General features: G+C 36.0%; 1 protein-coding gene and 1 pseudogene across 4 annotated transcripts in view; one reads left to right on the top strand and one right to left on the bottom strand.

Annotated features, from left to right (window-relative positions):
• Hpse2 (heparanase 2 (inactive)) overlaps positions 1-20,832 on the top strand; it is a 574,766-nt gene that overhangs the window by 104,124 nt on the left and 449,810 nt on the right. The window lies entirely within an intron of this gene.
• LOC117713490 (trafficking protein particle complex subunit 6B pseudogene) lies at positions 16,501-16,944 on the bottom strand (annotated as a pseudogene).

Below are 20,832 nucleotides of genomic sequence, written 5' to 3'. Positions count from 1 at the left end.
TGTGGATGGTGAGAATTGAGTCCATGTCCTCTGGAGGAGAAGTTAATACTCTTAATTGTTAACCTATCTCTCTTGCCCCATTAACTTGGAATCATAATGTTCTCAGTTCTTCAAGTAAAGGCTAGCAGATTGGATTAGAAAACAGGACCCAGGAAAGGCTGTTTGTCATTGGCAAAGACAAACAGCCTTAGGGTTAAAAATGGGGAAAAATATTCCAAGCTAATGAAATTAAAGAGCAAGCAAATGTAGCAATACTAACACCTGACAAATTAGACTTCAAACTTGGAAGAGAATTACAGTGATTTTATTTTGAAAACTCCATCATGAGGATGTTGTAACTCATAATATCTGTTCATTGAACATTAGTGCACCTAATTTCATAAAGCAAAAGGTGCAGATCCACCTTACCACAGTATTAATAGGAGACATTCATACCTCATTCTCATGACTAAACAAGCCATCTTTTTAAAATGTAAGATGGCATCAGATCTATAGAACAAATTAATAATTTATGCATAAATTTGACCTACCAAAATTAAACCAATGAAATTGAAGCAGAAATTTAAAAAATACCTTTCAAGCTAAAGAAAGCCTAAGCCCCAATGGATTCATTGTTGAGTTTCACTCAGCCTTTAAAGAATCCATACTAATGCTTCTTAAACTATCCCATTGAGCAGACAGGACAGGAATAACTGAACTTACATTACAAAGCTGACCTGGAAAATGTTACAGCAAACAAAGAAAACTATAGGCTAATCTCTATGATGAACATAGATGTACAAATTCTCAGTAAAACTCTTGCAAACCAAATGCTCCTTATGTTCTCTCAGTAAATCTCCTTTCTCACCTCCAGTCCTTAGCTGTCTCAGAACTGTCACTTGTCCCTAAAAAATGAAGGAATGAAGTAGTCATGTGTGTGCTTTCCTTGAGTAAGCATAGTATTGTTGCAGTTTAGTCTTTGGTTGAGTATATCAACATTTCATTCTATTTTCACTTGATATCCACTTGATATCATTAAATGGATAGTCTACAATTCCCTTATGCACTGTAGCAGTTAGATTGTTTTGTTTTAAGGGAAATGTCTACTAACTTTACAGAGAAGCCCTCCATCTGTTTTCCAAGGTGGCTAAACCACTTGGTGTGTGTGTGAGAAGCTTGGTTTCTCCACATCCTAACCAACAGCTGGCACTGTCAGTCTTAATTTTAGCTATTCTTACGGGTGAATAATGGCATTCTCATGGTTTTAATTAGCATTTCTCCCCTTATAATTTATAGTATAATTAGGGAAAGGATATTTTTCAGTATTTACTTAACATAATATGTCTTTCCACCTGTTCAGTTATATCATTAGATAATACTTTATCATTTTCTTCCTATGATGCTTTTACTGATCTATTCTTTAATGTTTGAGTTTTATTGATGTCAAGGGTGAATTTTCTCTTTTTAAAAATAGCTTTTCAAGTATAGAAAGAGCTATATATTAAGCTCATGTTTGTGTCCCTAACCAATTTTTTGTGCTTTATTTTATTATTTTATTCTTTAATCTTTTTTTACAGTCCAGTCTTTATCCTCCTTCAACTCTGCTGTCTGACTGTTCCTCATCCCATACTTCCTTCCCTCGTACACTCTCATCTCCAAAAGGATGTCCTCACCCTCCACTCCCCTACCAGCCTAACCAGACCTCCCTACTTTCTGGGGCCACCAGTCTCTTGAGGGTTAGGTGCATCTTCTCTGAGTCCAGACCTGGCAGTCCTCTGCTGTATATATGTGTTGGGGGCCTCATATCAGCTGGTGTATGTTGCCTCATTGGTGGCCCAGTGTCTGAGAGATCTTGGAGGTCCAGGTTAGTTGAGATTGCTGGGTTTCCTACAGGGTCACTTTCCTCCTCAGCTTCTTCCAGCTTTTCCGTAATTCAACCACAGTTGTCCCTGGCTTCTGTCCACTAGTTGGATGTAAATGTCTGCATCTGACTCTTTCAGCTGCTTGTTGGGTCTCTCAGAGGGCAGTCACGCTAAACTCTGGTTTGTAAGCACACCATATATTAGTACTAGCCTTGGGGCCTCTCCTTGAGCTGGATCCCAATCTGGGCCTGTCACTGGACCTCCCTTTCGTCAGGCTCTTCTCCATTTTTGTCCCTGCAGTTCTTTCAGACAGGAACAATTCTAGGTCAGAATTTTTGACTGTGGGATGGCAACCCCATACCTCCACTTGATGCCCTGTCTTTCTACTGGAGGTGGACTCTACAAGATCCCTTTCCCCACTGTAGGGACATTTTATCTAAAGTCCCTCCCTTTGAGTCCTGAGAGTCTCTCACCTCCCAGGTCTCTGGTACATTCTAGCGGTCCCTCTGCCTTCTACCTCCTGAGGTTGCCTGTTCTGTCCTTTCTGCTGGCCCTCTGGGCTTCAGTCCTGTCCCCCCAGCCCCCCACCCCCCCACAAAATACCCGATCATGTTCCCCTTTTCCTGTCCCTGTTCCCTTTCTCACCCAGGTCCCTCCTCCCTCTCCCCCCAACCCTGTGGTGGTTCCTTTCTTCTCCCTCCCAAGTGGGACTGAGGCATCATCACTTAGGCCTTTTGGCTTTTTAACTTTCTTGAGTTCTGTGGATTGTATCCTGGGTATTCTGTACTTTTTTGGCTAATATCCACTTATTAGTGAGTACATACCATGCTTATCCTTTTGGGTTTGAGTTACCTCACTCAGGATGATATATTTTAGTTCCATCCATTTGCCTGCAAAACTCAGGATGTCCTCATTCTTAATAGCTGAGTAGTATTCCATTGTGTAAATGAATCACATTTTCTGTATCCATTCTTCCATTGTGGGACATATGGGTTCTTTCTAGCTTCTGGCTATCACAAATAAGGCCATTATGAACATAGTGGAACACGTGTTCCTGTGACATGGTAGGACATCTTTTGGGTAAATGCCCAAGAGTGGTATAGCTGGGTCTTGAGGTAGATGATCTATTTCCAATTTTCTGCGGAACCTCCAGATTGATTTCCATAGTGGTTGTACCAGTTTGTAATCCCACCAGCAATGAAGGAGTGTTCCACTTTCTCCACATCCTTGCCAACATGTGCTGTCACCTGAGTTCTTGATCTTAGACATTCTGACTGGTGTAAGGTGGAATCTCAGGGTTGTTTTGATTTGCATTTCCCTGATCACTAAGGACTTTAAACATTTCTTTAAGTGCTTCTCAGCCATTTGCGATTCATCTGTTGTGAATTCTGTTTAGTTCTGTGCCCCATTTTTGGTTGGTTTGTTTGGATTTTTTTTGTTTTTTGTTTTTTGTTTTTGTTTTTGTGGTTAGCTTCTTGAGTTCTTTATATATTTTGGATATTAGCCCTCTATTGGATGTGGGGTTAGTGAAGAGTTTTTCCAATCTGTAGGTTGTTGATTTGTCCTATTGACTATGTCCTTTGCCTTACAGAAGCTTTTCCATTTCATGAGGTCCCATTTATCAGTTCTTGATCTTAGACCCTGAGCCACTGGTGTTCTGTTTAGGAAAATTTCCCCTGTGCCAATGAGTTTGAGGATATTTTCCATTTTTTAAATTAGATTCAGTGTATCTGGTTTTATGTTGAGGTCTTTGATCCACTTGGACTTGAGCTTTGTGCAAGGTGACAAATATATGTCTATTTTCATTTTTCTACATACAGACTGCCAGTTAGATCAGCACCATTTCTTGAAGATGGTTTATTCTTTCCATTGTATATTTCTTTTTACTTTTTCTTTCAAGTTGCATTTATTTTTTTCAGAGCCATTACAGTGTTCATGAGAAGGCATTGTAGGGTGGGATGTTCATTTTCTTCCTGCTGGTGCAAGAAGTTCCACACAGGTGTAGATGGGACAGAAGCAGGGAAGCTATTATCCACTTGTTGCGGGAGGGATGCTGTTATGGCTGTGCTTCTGCTCCAAAATTTTCACAAGAGGTTGTGGCCAATGCATGGATACCTTTTAGTTTTAGTTTTCAATTTACTTGTGTGTGTGTGTGTGTGTGTGTGTATGAGAATGCATGTGTCCATATAGGAGGGGGTTTTTGAATTCTATGGAGCGGGAGTGACCAGTAGGATAACGTGGGTTCTCGGAACTGACCTTGGGTCCTCTGCAAATAGGGATGCGTCCTTAACCACTTAGCTGCATTTCCAGCCTTAGATTTCTTATTTCTAGTAGCCCATTTCTTTAGTAGAATTTCTTGTGCTTTTTTGTTTTTAAGATGCACCTTATATTTTTAATCAAAGACACAGTTCCTCTTATTTATTCTCTAAATTTCTACCATTTTTTCTTTCAATTTCTTAAAATTTCTAAAATAGTATCATAAAATATCTTTAACACACATAGTATTATATTTATATATCAATTAAAATGGTACATATTTATTATTTTTAACCATTTTTTTAGCAAAATTTGTAGGTATTTTCACTAATATTTTCTTAACATTTTATGGCTATATTAGTAATGTACTCTATGGACATAACATCATTGTTCATATATATATATATATATATATAAAATATATATATCTGTACATATATAATATATATATCTGTATATATAATTGTTTTGCTAATTTTTATGAGTTTAATAATTTACAAAAAACGTGTGTATACTAACAGTTGTTAAACATTATTTTTATTTCAAAGAATTATACACTTAAAATTTTAATATATTTAGGAAATGGACTTCCATGAAGATCACACCAGCTTATACTTATATCAGCAACACATGGAAAAGCTCATTTATCTTGTGTCTTGTTGTTTTTATGTGGATTTTAATTTATTGTTCTTTTAAAATTAATTTTAAAAAATTAAATTTGATTTAAAATATTTTTAAAGATTTAGTTTTTTTCAATTAAATATATATTTTTAATTCTTCTCTCATATTCCATTCCAGCCAGAGTTTCTCCTCCCTCCACTCCTCCTAGTGCCTCGTTTACCTCTCCTCTTCCCCAGATACACTCCTCCATTTCCTTCTGAAAAGAGCAGGCCTCCCAGGAATGTCAACTGAACACAGCAGTTATAATAAGACGAGGCACAAACCCTCATATCAAGGTTGGATAAGACAACCTCATAGGAGGAAAGGGGTTCCAAAAGCAGGCAACAGAGTCAGCATTAACCCTTGTTTCCACTGTTAGGAGTCCCACAAGAACACCAAGCTACACAGGCATAACATATGCAGAGGACCTAATGCAGACCCAGACAGGCTCTGTGATTGTTGTTTCAGTCTCTGAACCCTGTGAGCCCTGCTTAGAAGATTCTGTGCACCATCCTCTTCTGGTGTCCGTGATTCATCTGGTCCCTACAATCCTTTCTCAGCTTCTTCTTCAGGTTCCCCGCCGAGCTCCACCTAATGTTTGCCTATGGGTCTCTATATCTATTCCTATCAGTTGCTGAATGAAACCTCTCTGATGAACAATTTATGAATATATCAGAATATCATTAGGAGATATTTCGTTGATTTTTTTTCCTTTGTTTACCAGTGGTATTTGGTTCTATCCTGGGTCTCTGGACTCTCCAGGATCTGGTTTCCTGGCCATCTGGGCAGTGTTAGGCGTGGACTCCCTCTGAAGAGTTTAAAGTTGGACCAGTCATTGGTTGGTCACTCACACAAGTTCTGTGCTTTCATTTCCACTGCACATCTTATAGGCAGGATAAATTGTAGGTTGAAGGTTTTGTGGCTGAGTTGATGTGATGTTCCAGCCCCACCACTGGAAGACTTGCCTGGTTACAGAAGATGGCCGGTTCAGGCTCTGTGACATCCCATAATAGGAGTTTCAGCTAGTGCCACCCATGTATGTTCCAGGGAGTTTCCACTGCACCAGGTTTCCATATTATCCCCCCACCCTAAAGTGCTGCCCAATTCTAGTCACCTCTTTCAGCACTTCTTCCCTTCCTACCACACCTGCCCCGTCCACTCTCAGAATGCTCCCTGGGAGGTGGAATTAGCCTATCTTATTGTTGGCAGCCGTGATTATGTGATAGTCTTGATTTAAGTTATAATTCATTGACTAATGAGATTTTCTCTCATCTTTACATTCAAAGTAATTTTTATTTCTTTGGTGAATCTTCTGTTTCTTTTTAAATGTTTAATGAGATTTATTTTATATGGCTGGGTGTTTTGACTGCATACACATGTGTGTCACATACATGCAGTATCTGCAAAGGCCAGGAGAGAGCATTTGATGCTCTGGACTGGAGTTACAGATGGTTATGAGGTGTCATTTGGGTGCTTAGAATCTATCATGGATCCTCTGGAAAAGCAGTCAGTGTGTTTAACCTCTGAGCCATCTCTCCAGCCCTTCTCTTTCTTTAGTTTACTTTTTTTTTTATTTTTTAGGGTATTGTTGATGTGTGGCTCAATTGCAAGATTTCTACATGTTAGAGAATAGCAATATTTTATCATGTTACAAAAAATATTTTAAGCCTTTCAAATGTTGTTGCTTAGTAATCTTTATGTTCAGTTTTATGTTTTTCTTCTTCTCTTTTGATCCTTGACCAGGTTAGCTGTGTGGGGCTTGTTACTATCCTGACATTAGTATCTGTGGTTCAGAATTAGCTTTTACCATCATGTTTGGGGCTCTGACTTTTTGATGATGTTTTAGAATGCAGTATATTGTCCATGGGTCATGTGGCCTACCTATATTTTAAGAGCCATAACTGTATTTAACCTCTTGTCCTGTAGCTCCTCCCTCTCTACCTGCTGTTTCCCATCAGCAGCTGTACCTGGAAGTAGGCCAAAACCATTTCTCTTTTACCTTAAACTTTTTTCTTTTAATTAGTGAGTCTGGTTCTAATTTCAATCTCTCAGAGAGAATTTTTAATCTGCATTATCTCTAAGTAGACAAACTGCTGCTCTGACTGTGATGGACTTGGCAGCATGGACAGGGACTTACTTCATCTATGACAGTCCTGACAGGCCTTTGTTAGTTGTGACTTTCCAGCTGTGTAACCAGTTGTTATAAGGCTCCGCTATCCTGTCATTGACAGGTAGATAGCAGTATTTGCATTGCTTTAATCTTGGGATTAGTTTTATTAATCATCAATTTGTAGACTGTCAAAACTGAAGGAACAATGTTCTGTTCTTCTGATTAAACAATAAGATACTGAATGTGAATATACTTTAAAAATGAAAGAATAAATAAACAAAGTGGTTTCTTGTTGCAGAAATGTGACTGTGGTTAGACAGCTTTCCTTTTATATGTGTTATTGGTCAGCAAAACTATTTAACATATTGCTTGGCACACCATGAATATTTAATAGATACTAGGTTTTACTACTTTGATTTATTGTGCTTTTATAGGATTTTCCTCAAAATATTTTAAAGCAAAGCTTTACTCTTGGATAGGTCAGTGTCTTTTTGGTACTAAATTCTTCTTTTATTTTTTTGCAAATCATAAGTTAAAACTATGTTGGAAAGCAGAAGTGTTCAGAAACATTTTTGAGTTCTGCTGTTAACTTGTAGTAATTTTATGGTAACTCTCCCACTCTTCGGTTCCTTGATTTTTGAATATGTTTAGAGATTGGCAAAATAAATAATTAGACATAAAAATAATTAGACATGGACATTAGTTGGTATTGGAATTCTTTTACTCATTCTCAAATGAAACTGTAAACAGAAATTATATGATATTTTCCATATTTAGAATGAGCTTATTTTGGTTATCAATATAATGTAATGTTGGCAATATAAGGAAATTATAGTAAACCACTTGTAAGTAGTGGTAATGCATTACTCTACTATCTGGAGATTAAAAACACATGAACAGGAGTTTATCATTTCTTCCACTACTTTTTAGTTCTTATGTAAAAAGATGACATCATTTTGAGGAATTGAGCTGGAACTGACCTGGAAACTTCTTTGAGGACTCATAGTATCAGAAGATGCTGGACAGGCAAGCTGCCAAGAGAGAAAAGCAATATCTCAATAGTCTTATCTAGATGTAAACACAGTGACAAGAGTGGCAGAATAGCCCCCAGGAGTGCAATAGTGGTATTTATACCTTGGCTGTAACCAACAACTACCTAATTGGCTTAAGGCCTGCTTACTAGAAGGGAATTCATGACATCTATTGTAAACTTAGCCAACTGTGGTTGGCTTGTAAGGTCATGGATCCTAGAGGAAAACTTACAACTACCATGTCTAAAAACTAGTATAGCTTCTTATTTCATTCTAAGTATACTCACTAATAAGTATAAGTCTCACCCTTTATCAAAGAATCTTTTTAGGCAGCAGATGGAGACCATTAAAAAATGCTCTGAAGTGGTCAAAATGAACAGAACTGACCATGGGATGCCCAACCTCAGCTGATATATCTATAATGCAACCTGTATACTTATGGCCAAGAGAACATTGTGGAAGAGGGACAGAAAAATTAATAAGTTCCAGAGAACTAGGGCATCTTCTATTAGATAGTGCCATTTATAAATGACAGGAAAGTTGCACCCATGAAATCCCAAATATATGATTGCCTAAATGAGACCTGCAAGATGACACTCCTATTTGACATGACAATGTGTAATTTTGGAGATCCCGCAAGGCCCTGCCCCTAGATAAAGAGCTTTGGTAATTTATGGATGCCTTGAGAATGAGAATCCGTCTTCTCTAGGAACAAGCCCCCTATGTGTGTGTATACACACACACACACACACAAAACCCACACATATATGTACATGTATATATATATATATATATACATGTACATATATATATATATATACATATACATATGCAACAATAATTAAAGTCAAGAATTTGAAAGAGAGTGAGATAAAATGAGAGGAAGTGGAGGGAGGAAAGTGAGGTGTAGACTGATGTAAATACACTACACATATATGATATTCCAAGTAAAACTTAAAGATGGAGATGTAGTCAGTATTGTGAACAAACATAAGGAATTGAACATAGGCTTTACTGAATGTTTCCCCAAGTTCTTATCTACTTAACACTTAAACACTTGGTATCATTGAAAGTGCAAGTCATTTTAGGATTAAATGTCTAAAACAGTAAAGAATGGCCATAACTATATACATATTTAATTTAATTATAACTTGAAAGATGATAGCCAAGTTTGTGATCTGTAGATAGTAGCAAATAACACATTCAGCTAGCATATGGCATTTGAAAGAAATCTGTAACAACTGTATATATTATGCAGAAATAAATGTTTCTTTTCTAAATATTTTTAATATAAATTAAATAAGTAAATAAGATTCTGTGTAATAAACTTTTTTCTTTTAAAGGTTTTTATCATATCTATTATTATTCCTTGTGTGTGTGTGTGTGCGCGCGTGTATGTATGTGCATGTGTGCATGTGTGTGTGTGTTTGGTATGTATGTATGTGTGTGTGTGTGTATGTATGTATGTATGTATGTGTGTGTGTTGTTATTTGATTAAGAAATGTACCTAAACTATATTTATGGCCCTGTTTGGGAAGGTTATAGAACATTTAGGAGGTGCAGCTTTGCTGGAGTCAGTAGCCACTGGAGGCAGGCTTTGAGGGATTATAACTTGTCCCATTTCCTGTTTTCTGTTTCCTGTATTTGGATAAAATGTGACCAACCAGCTTCCTGCTCTGGCTGCCTGCTGCCATGTCTTCCTCTGAAACTGTAAGCCAAAATAAACTCTTCAATGAAACAACAAACAAAAACTAGTAAACTTTGTTCTTATATATCCATTACAAGAAAACTTTTAAAGAGCTAATTCTAAAAAGATAGGTATAATTTTCATAGAGCTATATATTGTCAATATGATTAGAAAAGAATGTAACTACAAAGCTTCTGCAATTGTCACTAAAAGCCCTGTATTGGCAGTTCACATAGAGAGCCAGTCAAGTAAAGGATGTTGTTTTTATGAATTTAAGATATTCATGCTGGGCTTTTTTTCAAAATGAAGCTTCAGAGTATGGACTGATCTTTCTTCTAAGTTGGTGAAAGTTTTGACTGTAAATTCTAGAATGAGTTTAGGAAATGCTTACATCTTGAGATTCTCCCTTACTTTGTAAAAGAAGATAGAAGTCCTTTCAATTAATTTTAACTGTAAGGCTTTTGTTTTTCTGAGTTGAGAGGCAGTTTCTATATTTCCTGCACTTAGGATAATGGCATCATATCAAAACATAATTTAAAACATTGCTTTGGACAGTAAGCTAAATACAAACAACATATAGATCTGGTTGAGACAAGTTAATGTTGCTCCATTTAGGTTGTTGCTGTATAAGGCTGAGGTAGGAGTGGGGGTGGGGTAGGCATATTCCAGAAGATGCCCTCGGAGACCCAGTGAAGCTGTTTGGTGAGAGGCTTTGCTAATACTTATGTGTGTAGTCTGCAACAAGATAACTATTTTTGGTTTATTCTGAAACAGAGTGAGAACTTTCCAAGTCTATTAGTTTATTTCTAATGTATTTCAAAATATTGCTGCTATCGTTTCCCAGATAACAAGATTTAAAGAGATTTTGAAAAGAAAGCGGATTAAATATTTTACTAATAATGTCAGCACAAAGGAACAAGAAGAAAATTGAGAAACTGACTGTCTTTTTGCACGAATGTTTTTAGACACACAATGGAGACAAAATAATCTGTCAAGAAGTTGATCAAAAATTACATTTTTGAAGAATTTTAAATTTTGGCTTTATATATTTTTCAGGAATCTTATTAAATATTTATATAATGGCTTGAACACAATTACTTGTAATATTTAAAAATGTGAACAGGAGATTTTGAAACTATGAAAATAAAAGAAAATACTAGAATGCAGATTAATTTTTAACTGATTATAGTTTCTATCTTATTCTGTTTATTATGAACAAATTATATATTCTCACATGAAGTATATACAATATAAATGTACATATAAATGTGTGAATGTACATACATATGAGTGAATGTTCAAAATGTTTGGGTTGTTAAATATATTCAATTAAAAATCCTTTAGGTCAGCAGCAGCTATGAGGTCTTTTGTCCTTGAAAGCAGCACAGGAAAGTGGGTATGAATAGACGTGTTGGTGTTAGAGAGGCTTTGGATTCTGTGTTTAGCACATACTACTTGGATATGCCTTGGAAAAAGTACTCAACTTCATTCCTATTTTTAAAATACAGAAAATGTTTTGGGGATGAGATTAAGTAATATTATCAAGTGTTTGTCATAGAAAGCTGTGCCCTCACAGAGTGGTAATAGTTATTATCACTAGTAGAAAGCTGTGCCCTCACAGAGTGGTAGTAGTTATTATCACTAGTAGAAAGCTGTGCTCTCACAGAGTGGTAGTAGTTATTATCACTAGTAGTTGCTCACTTCCAGGAAATCTGCAAGGAAGTTTATGTTTCAGATACTGTCATCATAGAGAGAGAAAAGAGCTAGATGAATTTAAAAATAGATTTATTCATTTAAACAATATATTAATTGATTAATTTTTATTATTATGAGTGGGATGAAGAGGTAGAGAGAGAGATTGAGGTTGTGCCTATGTTTAAGCCCAGAGCTAGGGTGTACAAGTCAGAGGACAGTTTTTATAAGACAGTTCTATACTTGCACTGTGGGTTATAGGGTCATCAGGCTTGTACAGCAACATTTATACACAGGATTAGAAGATTTATACACACTGGATCTGACCTGAAAGCTCTTTCCTGTGGTCTGGCTTCCATTGTTCCAGAAGATACTATGCAAACTTCCAAAGAAGGGAAGCAATTGAACATTCCCACCCAGCTGCAACACCAAGAGCTATCACAGTTACTAGCCATAGCAAAATATGCTTGCATAAAGGTGCAAGATGTGCTACTCATTTGTGAGGGGCAACCAACCAACAGCTGTCTGCTGGACTTAAGGTTCTCGCAGCAGGAGGAAAATCATGCTTGATGCTAGAATCTAGCCTGATTTACAGTGCTAATAAGGTCAAGGACCTTAGAAAAGAACTTAGTTCCAACTATTTGCTAGACAAGCATAATCCCTAATTACATTCTAAATCTTACCTCTTACCTGCAGAGAAGTATAGCTACCCCTGTTCATCAAAAGCCTCTATTCAGACCAGCTATTTCTTAGCTAGTTTGTTTGCTTGTTTAGTTTTTACTTTAACTGTCTTAAGTTACTTGGACTTTTTGTAGTCTGAAGAATATTTAGAGGTTTGTCACATGAAGATGGGAATCTGGTTGGAATCGGAAGCAGTTTTGCTACTACCTTCTTTTTTGTTGAAAATCTGTTCATTTAATTCATTAACTTATTTGTTGAGTGACATTTTATTTCTTTGGTATTTAGTTTCTGCAGTAATTTGTAAATTCTGAATACTAGCCCCTTGCCTGAGTTGCAGTTGGCACAAATGTTTTCCTCTCTGTGGCTGCCTGAGCACCTTGCTGATAGTTTCCGTTTTTGGAGGAAACTTTTCAATCCATGTAGTCTCATCTGTTGACATTGAGAGCTAATTCCTGTCCTGTTGAAGTTCTGTTCAGGAAGTTGTTGCCTACCCTAAGTTTTAACAAGTATTTTCTGTTTTCAGCTTTTTGGAGTTTTAAAATAAGGTCTTTGATCCATTTCAAAATTGATTTCTGAACAAGGTCAAAGAATGAAAAGAAATCTTATTCTTCTGCAGATGAATATTCAGGTTTGACAGCACTGTTTGTTGAATAGGCTTTTTCCCAATGTATTGTTTTAGCTTCCTTAGTGAAAAAAAAAATTCGTACGTGGACATATCTCTGCTGTTTTATTCCTCACTTCTCTGTTCTGTTCTCTTTTCTAGTCTATCCATCTGTCTGTTTTATGCTGGTACTCGGCTATGTTTATCACTGTAGTTTTGTAGTATAATTTGAGGTTGGGTATTGTACTATCTCTAGCTGTGTTTTGTTCTTTATGAATGCTTTGGCTAGTTACGGGTTTTTTTGGGGTCCATATAGAGTCTTAGATTGTTTTTTCTAGACATGTGTAATATGATATCATGATTTTAATAGGTATTGCATTAAACCTTGAGATTTATTTTGGTAGTACAGCCATTTTCACAGCATAAATGTTGCCAATCCCAGTCCATGAAAGATCTTTCTATCATCTACTATTTTTTTTTCATTTCCCTTTAGATTGTCTTGAAGTTTGTACTGTAGGGTTCTTTTTCTTCTTTAGCTAGTTGTATTCCTAGGTACTTAATGTTTTTTTGAGGTATTATGGATGGAATATTTCCCTAATTCTTTCTCTGAGAATACATTATTGGTATGTATGAAGACTGCTGTGTTTTTATATCCATTCTGTATCCTGAAATTATTTTTTAAGTAGATCTAAGATTTCTAGCAGACTTTATAGGCTTTTTTATATAGAGGATCATGTCATTTGCAAATACAAAGTCTGACTTCTTTCTTTCTTATTTTTACCACTTTATATCATTCTCTTGTCTAACTGCTGTAGAAAACTTTGAAGACTTACCAAATAAGAGATTAGAGAGTAGGAATTCTTGTCTTCTTTTTGATTTTAGAAGAAATGCTTTGTTTATCTCCATTTGATTTAATATTGACTATAGATTTATTATCTATATCTTTTATTATGTTGTGGTCTGTTTCACCTTTTCTTAATGTCTCCAGGACTTTTATCATGAAGGTATAGTCAGTACCAATTTATTTATTGATTTATTTATGTTGAACCAACCCTATCTTTCTGGGATGGAGTCCACTTGGTAATAATGTATGAGCTTCTTAATTTGTTTCTGAATTTTATTTGCAATTATTTTGTCAAGAATTTCTCATCAGAGAAACTGATCTGTAGTTTTTTATTTGGTTTGGTTTTGGTTTTTAAACAACTCAAAGTTCTTTTTTTTTTTTTTTTCAAAAAAAAAAAAAAAAGAAGCAGTCAGTTCCAAACCTAGTAGACCACAAGAAATAAAACAAACAAACAAACAAACAAAAAAACCAACATGGATGAGATTAATGAACTAGAGACTAAAGAAGTAACACACAGAATCAACTAAGGAGTTGGTTCTTTGAAAAAGTTAATAAGATTAACAAACCCTTAGCCAATCTGAGGAAAAGAGAAAGGGAGAAGACACAAATTAACCTAATTATAGATCAAAAGGGTCTCATTACAATAGATTCCAATGAAATACAGAGCATTATTAAAGAATACTTTGAAAACTTACACTCTAAAAATCTGGGAAACCTAGAAGAAATAGAAGAATTTCTAAATGCATATTATCTACCAAAATTAAAGCCAGAGGATATAAAAAACTTAAACAGATTCATTACAAAGAATGAAACCAAATTGTAATAAAAGTCTTTCTTCAAGGAAAAGGCTAGGACCAGATGGATTCACTGCTGTGTTCTAGCAAACTTTTAAGGAAGACCCCATACCAATTCTTCTTAAATTGTTCCACAAGATAGAAAGTTAAGAAACACTACCAAATTCATTCAAAAAGCCAGATTATAGACACAGAAAAAATTACTTATTTTCTGCTGTGATTTTTGTATTTCTGCCTGTCCACTGAATTTGGATTTGGTTTGTTATTTTCCCCCAAACTCTTGAGTTGTATTTTTTCTGATTTTTAAATGTAGGTATATAAATCTATAAATTTCCCTCTTAGGACATTTTTTAATGTATCCTAGACAATTTTTAAAAATTTATTCTTTGATGTTTTTATCTTCATATAATTATAGTAATTTTTAATTTTTTCTTTGATCTGCTTATCATCCAGCAATATGTTCTATATCTTAATGAGTTCATTTAAGCCTTAAGAGGTTTTTTTTTTCAGTCGATTTTAAGCTTTATTATATACTGGTCAGATATACACAGATACTTAAATGTTTTCTGTATTCATTGAGATTTGTATTATGTTCTAGAATGTGGTCTATTTTAGAAAAGCTTCCATAAGCTAATGAGTAGAATATATAATCTTTGATGGAATAATCTGTATATGTCTGTGAGGTCCATTTGAAGTATGATGTAGTTTAATTTTATTGTTCATCTATTTATTTTTTGTCTAGATGACCTGCCTATGGAGAGGTAGAATATTGAGACTACTTATTACTGAGTGGGTCTTGATCTGTGTCAACTAGGTGCATCAGAGTTTGGTGCAGATGTTTAGGTTCGTAATGTTTCTTGGTTTATTGTTCCCTTGATCAGGTTGGCATGCCCTCACTATCTGTTTTTATTTTTGTTTGAAGTCTGTTTTGTCAGATATTAGGATAGCAATACCTGTTTTGTTCTGGATCTATTTGCTTGGCATAGTTTTAAATTTTTATTTTTTCTATCCTTTCACTTTAAGGCTGTGCCTAAGCTTGAAGGTAAGATACATTTCTTGTAGACAAAAAAAAGATGGATTTTGTTTATTAACCCAATCAACTAACCTGTGCCTTTTTTTTTTGCTTGGAGAGTTGAAGCCATAAATTAAAAAATTACAATTGAAAGTTGCTTAGTGATTGCTGTCATTTTTCTATATTACTTGCTGTTTCTTACTCCCATTTTTTTATATTTTATTTACATTTCAGATGTCGTCCCCTTTCCCCATTTCACCTCCCTAGAAAACCCCTATCCCATGCCCCCTTTTCCTTTTTGCTTTTATACATTTTTTAAATGTTAATCAAAGGCTTTATAAGTTTGGTAATGCTCAATCAGAAGTGTCACCCAATACCCAACCTAGATATATAAACTGTAGGAAGCTGCTGTTAGCGGTGGTATAATCTGCCATTCCAAGATGGCACGGGCATCCCGTGTCTCCACTAGTAAACAATTAACTGCGCAGCTGCAAAGGTAGAAAGCCCGCCAAAGTCACTGGACAATCCCGAGGCATAATATTGGGTGATGAGTGAACAGCCAATCAGAAGTGAATATGTCACTCTAGGATGTATTTAAGCTGGGCCTCTTCCTGTCTTCAGCCCTTCCGCGTTTTCCACATTTGCTTATACAGAGTAAAGCCTCGCTGTGGTGATACCCAAATTCTGCCTCTCATGTTTCTCTCCCACGGGTGAGGGGGGGCACGGGAGGTGTGTGCAACAATAAACTATCTTTGACTGGTGGAGACACGTGAACTTCTGCCTCCATGCCCCCCTCTCTTTCTCTCTCTTTCTCTCTCTCATCACCTAGCTTCACCCTTCCTGTTAAAATAAAACTTTTCTCTCAAAATGCAATTAGAGCATAATTATTCCTAATTGTACCAGCGAGGTACAAGATAGTCTTAATACCCAGTCCATCATTTTGTTGACTAACCAGAACCTCTGTCATCTCTCCTAACTAAAACACTTAGTTTTGAACCTGGCTTTTTTCTTGGCTTTAGAATGAATGTCAGCTGAAAACCATCCACTCAGATCTTTTCTCTCAAAGTAAATAGCCAGGATTGGCTATGAGACTATAGGTCTTCAACCCCGTCAGAAATCCAGAATGAATGAGTTAACTGAAATTATGGGAAGCACTAGACATAGTTTCTAAGACTTAGCCAATTTATATAGACCGCTGAACACCTGGAAAGCCACTATACTACCGAAAGTTGGAGCATCAAATCTTCAGCCTTCTGGCCCAGAATCATCTGACAGACCTTAATGATGCCACCTCACTCTACAACTTCTGTATCATCACCTGAAATTTGCAGGCAGACATTGAAGAGACTTCGGCTGTTACAATACTTTTTATTCCCAAGTTTGATAAGCCACCTCTGATTAAGCCACATGTAAATGCTAGATACTTGGATGCATGTTCTAAATACTGTTTTCCTGCAGACAGCTGAATAAGTAGTTGAAATGTGTTGTCCAGAAGTACATATATGCCCTGATGATTTGTCCTTAGATTGTCAATTTGTTTCTTGAATACTGTAGTCCAAAAATCTTTACATATGAACTTCATGATGTCTAATTCATCCTTGAACCTTGCAGTATCTTTCGTAAACCTTCCTATCAATCCTTGTCCCACTCGAAACCCCATGTTCTTCAGCTTAGTAATGCACGGGCCATTTTCCATTTCCTCCTGCTTGGTGGACTTGTATACTCTGGACACCATTATTTTCTTGTCCTGTCTGTATGTATGCTCCAACTAAGACTTTGAGTCCTTTATTGAACACAAGTGGAAAGCATGAATATGTTTGCTCTGTTCCTGACTTTACTAGGATTGCTTTGAGCCTTTTCTCAGTTTAGGATAATTTTGACTATCATATCACAATGAGATACATTCCATCCAAACCTACTCTTTCTTGACTTTTATCATGAATAGATGTTAAATTTTGTTAAAAAGCCTATTGAGATGATCCTGTGACTTTTGTCTTCAAGTGCATTTTGGTAAATTATTATGTTTATTGATTTGTGTATTTTGAATAACCCCTGCATTTCTGGGATAAAGCCAACTTGGTGCTGGTGAATAATTTTTTTATTGTGTGCCTATATTCATATTTCATGTATTTTGCTAAGAATTTTTGCAACTATGTTCAATTCAAGACACTGATCTATGGTCGTTTGCTGTGTCTTTATCTGGTTCTGTTATTAGAGTAATATTTCTACTTTGTATAAGGAGTTTGTAAGTATTCGTTCTATTATATGAATTAATTTGAGTAATATTCGTTGTATTTCTGCTTTGAAACTCTATTAGAATTTTGCTGTGACTCTATCTGGACCTGGGTCAGGGGCTATTTTTTTTTTAATACTTTAATATCCTTGCTTGTTAATGTTCTGTTTAAATTATTGATCTTACCTTGGTTTAATTCAGGTAAATCAGATGTTTGTGAAAGGAAGAGTATTCAGATAAGAGTTACTACTGAAGAGATGGAGACATAGGAGTCAGAAGGAATGAAGTGCATGGGACAACTTGGGCTACTGACTCAACTAAGCAAGCCTGCCATGGGCTCACAGAGACTGAAGGGCAAGCATGGGGCATACCAGGGTCTACACCAGGTCCTCGGCGTATATGTTATTGCTGTTAGTTCAGTGATTTGTGTGTGTGTGTGTGTGTGTGTGTGTGACTCCTAATAGTGGGAGCTGGAGTGCCTCTAACTCTTGCATGCGTCTGGGACTTTTCCCCCTGTTGGGTTGCCCTGTCAGGCCTTGATATGAGGGCTTTTGAGTTGTCTTTATATCTTGTTTTTTCCTGTTATATGGCTGTATCTAGGAGGCCTGCTGTTTTCTTAAGAGGAAAGAGAGAGGAAGTAGATCTTATGGAAAGGGAATGTGAGTGAGGGATCGATGGAGGAATGGACAGAGGGGGATTGGTGGTCAGAATGTTTTATATGAGAAAAGAATCTATTTTCAATAGGAAAGAATGTAAAATTTTAAAAAATGAGTCATGACTTTGGATAAATGTTGTGTCCTAATGCTCTGTCCTTTTTGGGCACATTCCCTCGTTTTCTTGTATGTGGTTTGGGAATGCTATGGAGAAAAGGATCCGGAAATCATTCAGCTTTATCTTATTTTATTTTTGTGTGCATGTGTATGTGTGTGGGTGAGCATGAGTCATAAACATATCTTCTATGTTTCAGGGACATCAAAGAAGCTAGAGGCTTATAAAAACAAACAGTGGCCCTGTAGAGAGGAGATTGTCTTCAGAGAGTTAATGATCAGGAAGAATGAGGACATGGTAGGGACCTTAGAAATCTTTCAAGTTAGAATAAGGTCTCTAAAATTACCAGAAAGGATCATAGCATTCTTAGTTGGATTTTAATAATCTAGTTAAGAACTGCCACATAAGAGCATTTATAAAAAAATAATATTTTAGTGCAGGGGTCATATCTTAATTTTGTTCAAAATCCAAAGCCTGCTTGCTCTTCAGCACTAAATACAGATTTGTTGAGCTACATTTCTGATTAATGGTCAGAAATAGGGTTTAGGATTGAATCTCTATGTTTAGAATTTTTAGAAAAAATTATTTATAAATTGATTTTAATAGTAAGTGCTAACATTTAATCAAATTTTGATAATCCATTTAAAAGTGTTGTTGCATTAATTAATTATTTAATTAATTAGAGGAGTGCATCCATGGTTCATGTGTGGAGGTCTGAAGACAGCTTTCAAGAGAGTAGGCTTTCTTCTTTTACCATGTTAGTACCCAGGACTGAACTTCAACTATCAGTCTTGAGAGAAAGTATCTTTACTGGCCCTATGTTGTGTTTATTTTAACACTTATTCTATTTTTTTTTAGAATTTCATCCATAAGTGCTATATTTATATCTTTTTTTTTTTATCACATATTCTCCCCATCTGGTTCCTCTTCTATTTTCCCAACCCCTATTAAATTCATGATTTCTTCTTTAGTTGTTATAATAAAACACACACACACACACACACACACACACATCTTTAAAAGGATCACTCTGTTATCTGTGTAATACACATGTGATACTAAAAATAGGGAGAAAAAGACCAGAGCAGTTAAGGATGTCCCAGTTTTCTTTGGAAAAACAAAAGGACTACAGATAGAGCTGATGTGGAAACTCTGGCATATTAAGGGGACAGGAATGAAGGGTCTTTGTCATAGGGGCTAGTATTCATGGTGGCCAAAGGCAGATGGATACCAAGTCAGAAAGGAGCCTAGGCTGAGTCTCAGTTTGTAAATAGCTTCAAATTGTTGTTTTGTCAGTTCTAGAATTATTATAAGTGATAAAAGTTCAGTTAAAAAACAGTAAAAAGCAAAAAAAATGTATAGCAAATTAATGACTGAAGACTAATAGTCAAGGTTTTTTATTGAATACAGCTTTTATCCAACATTCTTAAGTTCTTTAAAGAATGCCAATATTAATTAGAATGTTCAGTTTGATTTTCTTTTTAACTAGAAGATTGTTCTAGAAAGAAAATAAAAGCTTTTTTATTTCCTTCATTTCTGGCTGGTCATTATGAACTAAGAAACTTAATAGGCATTTAAAATCTCATTATTTGCTTAGGCCAAAAGGCCCATACAGTGTTCATTGAGCCACGCGGGTCTCTATTTGATCGGTCATTATTCCTGGTATTGTATGTTCATTGAAGTCAAACCAAACTTAACAAAGAATTTCAACAGTTACTTTGGGAATATGCAGAAGACCATGGTCTGCCCTCAGATGCACACCCAGAATTTCCATTGACGTCAGTACTTTCTGTTCACACATATCCAAGGGCTGGCTCTGGCCCTTAGATACTAAACTAAATAATTCCCTGTGTGGGAATGCCAAAAAGCATCACAGATCAGCTGAGAGGGACAAGCTATTAACTGCAAAAGGGATGCTTTTCTGTAGTTATCAACCTTGATAAATTCACATGACCCAGGGACACAAACTGATTTGTTGTCTGTTTTAGAAAGGTTTTCAATAACCCAGACCATCTGTGATATACTTTGGAAGTGAATGTGGTTTTGACTGGTAACAGAAGTGTGTGGGCTCAGGATAATGAGAAGAATAATCCAGGTAGGGTGATGTCTGTGAACAGGGAACTGGGCAAGTGTTCGATATGGATACCAGAGAGCACTGAGAGGTCTGGCATGAGTAGAATATACTGTACATTGAATGCTAAGACAAAAGATAAAATAGCTGGTACCAACTTTTGGTCTTTGAATATCAAAATTTGAAATTTGCTTTGAAAACACTTCACATTTCTGAGTATTTTTGGTTAACCTCAATTCATCAGCATATAATTTCAGTCACATCTTTAATATTAGCATCACAAATAGATGATAAACTTCTGATACCTAGGGCATGTGGGTATGCATGTGTGTGGGAGGGCCTCTATGGACTGAGCCCAGAGACACTCATTGCTAGGGGAGTGTTCTGCTACAGTGCTGCATCCCTTTCTGTAGTAGTAGGGCTAGTTTTCAGTTTTCATGTAACACTTTGAATGAGTATGACTTTCTTCAGGAAGCCTTTCATGTTACATAGGTAGATATATGATCCCCTGTGATAGCCACTGAAAGGTATTTAAGTGAAAAAAAAACTTA

Source organism: Arvicanthis niloticus, chromosome 1 (assembly GCF_011762505.2).
Source record: "Arvicanthis niloticus isolate mArvNil1 chromosome 1, mArvNil1.pat.X, whole genome shotgun sequence".
Lineage (NCBI taxonomy): Eukaryota > Metazoa > Chordata > Mammalia > Rodentia > Muridae > Arvicanthis > Arvicanthis niloticus.
This window is presented reverse-complemented; position numbering and strand designations above follow the sequence as displayed.